The following is a 9,303-nucleotide window of genomic DNA, read 5'->3' as shown; positions in this document are numbered from 1 at the left end:
AAAAGAAAAAAAAAAAAATGAACACATAGATCATTTCTTTGGATTATGACATGACCTGAGCCAAAAGGGAAAAAGAAAACATTCCTTGGGCCAGGCGTGGTGGTACACACCTTTAATCACTTGTGAGGCAGAGGTAAGAGGATCTCAGTGAGTTCAAGCCCAACCTGAGACTACACAGTGAATTCCAGGTCAGCCTGGGCTAGAGAGAGACCCTACCTTGAAAAGCAAAAACAAAAAAAAAATCCTTGGAATTCATGATTTTGTTTGTTTGTTTGTTTTGTTTTGTTTTTAATTTTTTTGTTCATTTTTATTTATTTATTTGAGAGTGACAGAGAGAGAGTAAGAGGCAGAGAGAGAGAAGGGCGTGCCAGGGCTTCCAGCCACTGCAAACAAACTCCAGATGCGTGTGCTCCCTTGTGCATCTGGCTAACGTGGGTCCTGGGGAATCCAGCCTCGAACCGGGGTTCTTAGGCTTCACAGGCAAGCGCTTAACCGCTAAGCCATCTCTCCAGCCCTTGTTTTGTTTTTTGAGGTAGGGTCTCACTGTAGGTCAGGCTGACCAGGAATTCACTATGTAGTCTCGGGGTTGGCCTTGAACTCACCATGATCCTCCTACCCCTGCCTCCCGAGTGCTGGGATTAAAGGCATGCACCACCATGCCCGGCCAGAATTCACAATTTTTTTCATGCTCTCAAACCCTTGATATGATGAAACCCATTTTCTAGATTTGGACAGTTTTTTCTTACCCTTTTGTTGATATGAAGGTTTATGTATACATCTACTGCTTGGTAAGGAAAATAGGAGACAGCTTATTTTAGATGTCATTCCTTCCTGTTTCAGAAAATATGTTTGCTCTAGGTATCAGTCCAAAGAGGTTTTGCAAACAAGGTTATGCCATAATATATATTCAAGTATTCCCAGCCATGTACATGTAGATAATTATTTCATGGATTTCAATATATTTTTTAATATTTAATTAATTTATTTATTTAAGGGAGAGAAGGGGAAATAGAGAGAGAATGGGCATGCCAGAGCCTCTAGCCATTGCAAAGGTATTTCAGACACATGGGCCACCTTGTGCATCTAGCCTGCATGGGTACTGAGGAATCAAACCTCTGTTCTTAGGCTTCTCAGGCAAGTGCCTTAACCATTAAGCCACCTCTCCAGCCCTCAAGATAATCATTTGTTTGTTTGTTTGTTTATTTGTTTGCTGTTCAAGGTAGGGTCTCACTCTAATCCAGACTGACCAGGAATTCACTATGTAGTCTCAGGGTGGCCTCGAACTCACGATGATCCTCCTACCTCTGCCTTCCAACTGCTGGGATTCAAGGCGTGCACCACCATGCCCGGCTATTCTATTCTTTTGGTCAACTTATCTGTGTTTGTCAAAGTTCCATATTGTTTTTGCTTCTATGGCTTTGTACTATATAGTTTGAAACCAGGTATTACCTTTTCAGCATTGCTATTTCTGTTGACAATTGCTCTAGCTATTTAGGGTATTTTGAGCTTCTAAGTGAATTTTAGGATTCCCCCCCCACCACCATTTCTAAGAAGAGAGCTATTCTGATTTGGTTGAGATTACATTGACTATTTAGCTTGCTTTTGTTAATATAATCATTTTCTCTGTCTTATTTATGCTGATCCATGGTCGTAAAAGGTCTTTCTATATTTTAACATCTCCAAGTTCTTTCCTCAGCTTTTAATGTTTTCATGGTAGAGGTCTTTCAACTTCTTGGCTAACATTCTTCCAGATTTCTTTTCTTTGAAGCTATCATAAATGTGGCTTTCTTTTTTTTTGAAGTAGGGTTTCATTCTAGCCCAGGCTGATCTGGAAGTCACTATGTAATCACAGAGTGGTCTTGAACTCATGGTAATCCTCCTACCTCTGCCTCCCGGGTATTGCGATTAAAGGTGTGAGACACCATATCTGGTGAATGTGATTTTTTTTCCCCCTGATTTCTTTCTTTTTTTTTTTTAATTAATTATTTATTTATTTGAGAGCGACAGACACAGAGAGAAAGACAGATAGAGGGAGAGAGAGAGAATGGGCGCGCCAGGGCTTCCAGCCTCTGCAAACGAACTCCAGACATGTGCGCCCCCTTGTGCATCTGGCTAACATGGGACCTGGGGAACCGAGCCTCGAACCGCGGTCCTTAGGCTTCACAGGCAAGCGCTTAACCGCTAAGCCATCTCTCTAGCCCTCCCCCTGATTTCTTTCTCATTTATTTCCTTACTGGTGTATGGAAAAGTTGATGTTATTTCCTACTTTCCTGAAAGTGTCAGAATCAAGTTGATTTCTAATGCAGCATTTATGCTCTGCTATATGCAAGAAGGATCATGTCATCTATAAACAGGGATAACTTGATTTCTTTCTCTAACATTGGTATCTATTTTCTCTCTTTTTCTGACTTGATTTTATTTTTTCATTTTTTTCTTTATTAGATATGTACACACTCAATGAGTAAAGAGCACATGTTGGTACCATCCTTAGCCTCCTCCTATCCTCCCCCCTCTGAAGGGACCCTCCTCGTTGGGGTTGCCAGTTATCCCCATGGGGATTACGGATCATGCATTGTAGGGGAAGCAATCAGTTATGGGGAAGAGGCAAAATCTCTGAGCATAATGTTCCACTTGTGGCTCTAACAATCTTCCTGCCGCCTCTCTTTTTCTGATTTTATTGCTCTGCTTACATGTCAAGCATTTCACTGGAAAGATGGAAGAGGAGAGAGAGTGGACACTTTTGTCTAATTCTTTTTTTTTTATGCATTGACAGTATATAATAGGCATATAGTCTACATTTAAAATTAATCTTCCATTTTTCAAGGTTCAGGAATTTTGTCTTATTCTATATTACTCTTTTTATTTTATTATTATTATTTTTTAATAATTTTATTTATTTATTTGAGAGTGATAGACACAGAGAGAAAGACAGAGGGAGAGAGAGAATGGGCGCGCCAGGGCTTCCAGCCTCTGCAAATGAACTCCAGACGCATGCGCCCCCTTGTGCATCTGGCTAACGTGGGACCTGGGGAACCGAGCCTTGAACTGGGGTCTTTAGGCTTCACAGGCAAGCGCTTAACCGCTAAGCCATCTCTCCAGCCCTTGTCTTATTCTTCATCCAAGAAGACATGCTTACAATTCCCCATTTAGTATAATGTTCATTTGACCCATTACTTTCTCATTGCTCTAACAAAATGCCTGAACAGAAGGAAATCAGGAAAGAAAAATGTTTAGGGGCTAGAGAGATGGCTCAGCAGTTTATAAAGGTGCTTGCTTGCAAAGCCTGGTGGCTTGGATTCAATTCCCCAATACTCACATAAAGCCAGATGCACAAAGTGATACTTGCACTTGGAGTTTGTTTAGAATGGCAGGAGGCCCAAAGGTACCCATACTCACTGTCTGCCTCTTTATATCTCTCAAATAAATGAATAAAAGTATTTGTTTTAAAAGAAAGGGGAACAAGCATGGTGGTGCATGCCTTTAATCCCAGTACTCAAGAGCCAGAGGTAGTGAATGAGTTTGAGGCTAGCCTGAGACTTTGTGAATTCCAAGTCGGTCTTGGCTAGAGAGAGACCCTACCTTGAAAAGGAAAGGAAAGAAAGGAGAAAAGGCGTTTAATTGGGCTTACAGAATTGGACAATTTCTTAATGACAGGAAAGACATAACAAGACTGAGTGGGCAGGCTACATCAAATCTCCACAGAGCTAGGAAGAGGCAGAGAGAAAAGAGAAGGAGGAGGAGGAGGAAGAAGAAGAAGAAGGAGAAGAAGAAAAAGAATAAAACAGAACAGAAAACAATATCATGGTTTAAATCCATGTTGCCACAGCCACCTGATTATTTTTACAAAGATACTCTTTATACTCAAAAGATGCTGTGCAGAAAAGTCATTCTGTTCAACAATGGTGCTGGGAAAACTTGCTATCCACAATGTACATGATTGAATACTACATCTATATGTCTCACCCTGTAGAAAAATATCAATCAAAATGAATCAGAAACTTAACATCTGGAGCTTGAAACTGGACAAAAATATAGGGGAAAGACTTCAAGGTACACACATATAGAAGGACTTTATGGAAAGGAATATAATAGCTCAGGAAATAATAGTAAGAATTGACAACTGTGTTTACATGAAATGAAATACCTTCTGCAAGAGGAGTGAAAAGACATGTATAGAATGGGAAAGAAATAAAAAATAAAGCCAAGTATGCTGGGCATGGTGGCGCACGCCTTTAATCCCAGCACTTGTAAGGCAGAGGTAGGAAGATCGTCTTGAGTTTGAGGCTACCCTGAGACTACATAGTGAATTCCAGTTCAGCTTGGTCTGGAGCAAGACCCTACCTCTAAAACCCAAATAACAACAACACAAAAGCCAGATGTGGTGGCACATGACTTTAATCCCAGCACTCAGGAGGCAGAGGTAGGAGAATTGCCGTGAGTTCGAGGCCACCCTGAGACTACATAGTGAATTCCAGGTCAACCTAGGCTTCAGTGAGACCCTACCTCGAAAAACCAAAAGAAAAAAAGGGTCAGAAATATTTTAAAATTTATTTAATTTAACTTAGTTATTTGAGAGAGAGAGAGAAAGGATGCACCAGGGCCTCTAGCCTCCGCAAACGAATTCCAGATGCATGTGCCACCTTGTGCATCTGGCTTACATGGGTCCTGGGGAGTCAAACTTGGGTCCTTTGGCTTTGCAGGGCAGCACCTTAACTGCTAAGCCATCTCTCCATCCCATGAATATTTTTTAATGTTTATTTATTTGCAAACAGAGAGATAGAAGAAAGACCAGCACAGAGAGAGAATGAGAGTGTCAAGGCCTATAGCTCCACTGCAAATGAAGTCCAGATACATGTACAACTTTGTCCGTCTGTCTTTATGTGGGTACTAGGGAATCAAACAGGCTGACCTGGAATTCACTATGTAGTCTCAGGATGACCTCAAACTCACGCAATCCTCCTACCTCTGCCTCCTGAGTGCTGGGATTAAAGGCGTGCACCACCACACCCAGTTTGTTTAGCTTTTTAAGATATTAATTCTAGCCAGGCATGTGGCATGTGCCTTCAGTCCCAGCACTCAGGAGGCAGAGGTAGGAGAATTGCCATGAGTTCAAGGCCACTCTGAGACTACATAGTGAATTCCAGGTCAGCCTGAGCTAAGTGAGACCCCAAAGCTAAACACACACACAAAAAAATCATTCAATCAATTAACAGGCCAGTGAGTCCAAGCATGAACACAAGTGGCCAATAAACACATGAAATGTGTACCATCCTTAGCCGTAAGGAAGTACAAATTAGACCTGTTTGAGATTTTGTGTCCCTTCAGTCAGAGGGGTATCACCAAGAAAACAAATTATAGCCAGGCATGGTGACACATGCCTTTAGTCCCAGCCCTTGGGAGGCAGAGGTAGGGGAATCACCATGAGTTTGAGGCCAGCCTGGGGCTACAGAGTTCCAGGTCAGCCTGGGCTAGAATCCTACCTTGAAAAACAAACAAACAAACAAACAAAAAGGGCTGAAGAGATGGCTCAGAATTTAAGGCACTTGCCTACAAAGCCTAGTGACCCAGGGTCAATTCCCCAGTACTCACATAAAGCTAGATGTACAAAGTGGCACATGCATCTGGAGTTCATTCGCAGTGGCTAGAGGCCCTTCTGTGCCTTGTCTGTCTCTCTTCTATCTCTCTCTGTCTGTATTTGCAAATTATATTAAAAACAAGAAAAGAAAACAAATTACAACCAATGATAGTGAGTATGTGGGGAATAGGAACCCTTAACACACCTGGGGAAAATCTAAACTAGAACTACTATCACTATGGCCACTCCTCAAAACTCTGAAACCAAGAGTTTCACAGGATCCAGCTACCCCACTCTTAGAAGTATATCCATAGGAATCCAAGCACACCACAGCGATACTTACACATCCCAACCTAGATGTCCATCAACATTTGAATGGATAAAGAAAATATTACATGGGACTGGAGAGATTGCTCAGCGGTTAAAGGCACTTGTTTGCAAAGCTTGACAGCCCAGGATTGATTCACCAGTACTGACATGTAGCCAGATGCACAAAGTAGTGCATGCATCTGGAGTTCGTTTGCAGTGGCTAGACGCCCTGGAGCACCCTTTCTCATTCTCTCTGTCCTTACAAATAAGTAAAAATATTTTTTAAAACATTACACATATTTACCATAGAGTTTTATTGAGCTGTAAAGAAGAATGAAAATATGTCATGCTCAGGAAAATGAATGTCACTACATTGCCATGTTAAGGGAAAGTCCAGACAGACAAATTTACATGTTTTATCAAATGTGAAGAGTATGTATTTAAGAAAACATACATGATCTGATATGCCTATGTGGTAAGAACAGTATCTAAAAGGTGGTGGGGCTAGAAAGATGAATCAGCAGTTAAGGCACTTGCCTGCAAAGCCTAAGGGCCCAGGTTCTACTCTCCAGATCCCACATAAGCCAGCTGCACAAAGGAGAGGCAAGTACAAGGTCACACATGCTCATTAGGTGGTGCAAGCATCTGGAGTTTAATTTCAGTGGCTGAGGCCCTAGTGCACTGATTCTCTCTCTCTCTCACTCTAAAAGAAATAATAAAGAAAAAAAAGGTGTGGAACAGGAGAGGGTGATAACATCTTGTATTACATTATTTTCTCTCATAAGAATAATTAAGGGCTGGAGAAATGGCTTAGTGGTTAAGGCATTTGCCTGTGAGGCCAAAGGACCAAAGGACAATGTTCATCGTACTAAGCACAGCTCTGGGCATTGATCTATCTAGGAGCTTTTCATATTATAGGCATGGTGCAGTGTTCGGAATGCAAAAAAAATATGACAAGGGCCATTATCTTTTCCGCGTTTACCCAGTATGGTTAAGTTTAGTTGTGTCTGCTTCAGTGCAATTAAGAAAATCTATTTCAGGGACTCAAGGCCTTAACGGAGCAGGGAGGATATAGCTTTACCCTCTCAAGGTCCGAGAGTCACTGAAGCGACCACAGCCACCATGAGGCCCTGGAAGGAAGCAGAGCTGCTGGTGCGGCGCCCAGAGGCAGTAGCTTCAGAGCTTCCACTGCCACTGGGGCTGGATGTGAAGTTGGGGGCCCTGGTGGTGCTGCTGGGGCTAACCCTTCTCTGCAGCCTGGTGCCCGTTTGAGTGCTGCAGAGGCCTGGAGCTGGCCACGAAGCCCCAGCTTCCCACCAGAAAGCCCTAAGCCTAGTCAGCTGCTATGCAGGAGGGGTCTTTTGGCTACTGGTCTCCTGGACCAGCTGCCTGACTTCGTGGCTGCCATCGATGAGGCCCTGGCAGCCCTGCATGGGACGCGCTAGCCCCCCCCTTCAAGGGTTCATCCTGGCCATGGGTTTCTTCCCCATCCTGGTGATGGAGCAGATCACGCTGGCTTACATGGAGCAGTGGGGGCCACCGCATCGTGAAGAGACAGGGCTCTGCTGGCAGCAGTGAATGGCGGGCCCGCGCGCCTACGTACGGGTCTTTTCTCTGGCCTTGCACTCGGTGATCGAGGGCCTGGCTGTGGGGCTGCAACGAGACTGGGCTCAGACAGTGGGGCTGTGTCTGGCTCTCTTGCGCCACAGGGGTATCCTGGCAGTCAGCCTGTCCCCGAGGCCCCTATAGAGCCACCTCTGGGTTCACGTGGCGGCTGGCTGTGGGAGCCTCTGCTCATGCATGACACCTCTGGCCATTGGGTTGGTGCTGCTCTGGCAGAATCAGCTGGGCCTCTGCACCAGCTGGCCCAGTCTGTGCTGGAAGGCATGGCAGCTAGCTCCTTCCTCCGTATCACCTTCCTGGAAATCCTGCCCCAGGAGCTGGCCTCTTCTGAGCAGGGGATTCTCAAGGTCATTCTGCTACCAGCAGGGTTTGCCCTGCTCACTCGCCTGCTCTTTGTCCAAATTTAAGAGGCTTCAAGAGAAGGACAGGTGGTCGGAATGTTGACTGTCAGGTACCCCTGTCTTCCCTCCCTCCCTCCCTCTCCACTGTGTGGGGAATGAACGGGGAAGGGGGGTAGTGAGGAACAGAATTCTCTGGGAGGTAGAAGAAATAGAATGGAACATTTGGATCGATGGATAATGAGAGGGAAGTGGACAGGAAAGAGACTGGCCCAAGGAACGAGCTGGACAAGTCACTAGAAACATGATCAGGGGACATTAGGAATGGGGCAGACTGCTAGAGTCAGAGGTCATACATGGCACCTAGGGACAACTGGCGTAAGAGGCTGGAGGGAGGCAGCCAGCTGCTTGGGGATAAAGACACAGTGAGGGCATCAGCCAAGTCAGCACCCTGCTCTGCTGGTTCTGGCCCATTTCAGCACTCTGCCTCTTTTCTTGCCTTTCTCTGCCAGTTTTCATACTTTCTCGGGCCTCCCTTGCCCTGCGCACTCTTTTTAAAGTGCCAAACTCCCCCTTCCTCCAACACACACACACACACACACACACACACACACACACACCCTTTCTTAAAGCACAGTGGTGTGGCACAGAGCCCAGGCTAGAACCTCAGTGCAGGAGACCTACAGATTTACTAATTCATTATTTGGTGCCATAATCTGGGATGGGAAAGAAATGTTTGCCGAACTGGTCTTGGGTGAGCCGGGAGTGGTGGCCACCTACTGTCTCCTTACCCTAAATACAGAAAGTATACTTGGCGCCCCGTGCCTAGATAAACATTGAGCTGCCAAAAATTTTTGTACCGGAGAAGCCCAAGGAAGAAGGGAAATGCCCACCCTTAGGGAGGGAGGAGGGAGGACTGTGCATAGGGTGATATTCTCTAGAATCTATTTTACTAACTTGTTTTGAGATAGGTTAGCCAAACAAAAGATGCTTCTATACATCTAAAAAAAAAATCTATTTCAGGTTGGAGAGATGGTTTAGTGGTTAAGGCACTTGCCTGTGAAGCCTAAGGATCCAGGTTCGATTCTCCAGGTCCCATGTAAACCAGATGCACAAGGTGACGCATGTGTCTGGAGTTTGTTTGCAGTGGCTAGAAGCCCTGGTGCATCCATTCTCTTTCTTTTTGTGTCTCAAATAAAAAGAAAATTAAAAATGTATCTGATTGCCGGGCGTGGAGGCGCACACCTTTAATCCCAGCACTCGGGAGGTGGAGGTAGGAGGATCGCCGAGAGTTCGAGGCCACCCTGAGACTACATAATGAATTCCAGGTCAGCCTGAGCCAGAGTGAGACCCTACCTCGAAAAACCAAAAAAAAAAAAAAAAAATGTATCTGATTAAGAAAAAAGAAAAGAAAATATTTCAACTGAGTATGGTGGTGCACCCCTTTAATCCCAGCAC

General features: G+C 44.6%; 1 pseudogene; it reads left to right on the top strand.

Annotated features, from left to right (window-relative positions):
* Positions 1-7,006: 7,006 nt before the first annotated feature.
* LOC123463590 lies at positions 7,007-7,914 on the top strand (annotated as a pseudogene).
* The last annotated feature ends 1,389 nt before the right edge of the window (positions 7,915-9,303 follow it).

This window comes from Jaculus jaculus, chromosome 9 (genome assembly GCF_020740685.1).
Source record: "Jaculus jaculus isolate mJacJac1 chromosome 9, mJacJac1.mat.Y.cur, whole genome shotgun sequence".
In the NCBI taxonomy this organism is placed as follows: domain Eukaryota; kingdom Metazoa; phylum Chordata; class Mammalia; order Rodentia; family Dipodidae; genus Jaculus; species Jaculus jaculus.
The sequence above is the reverse complement of the archived record's forward strand: the minus strand, read 5'-3'. Positions and strand labels throughout refer to the sequence as shown.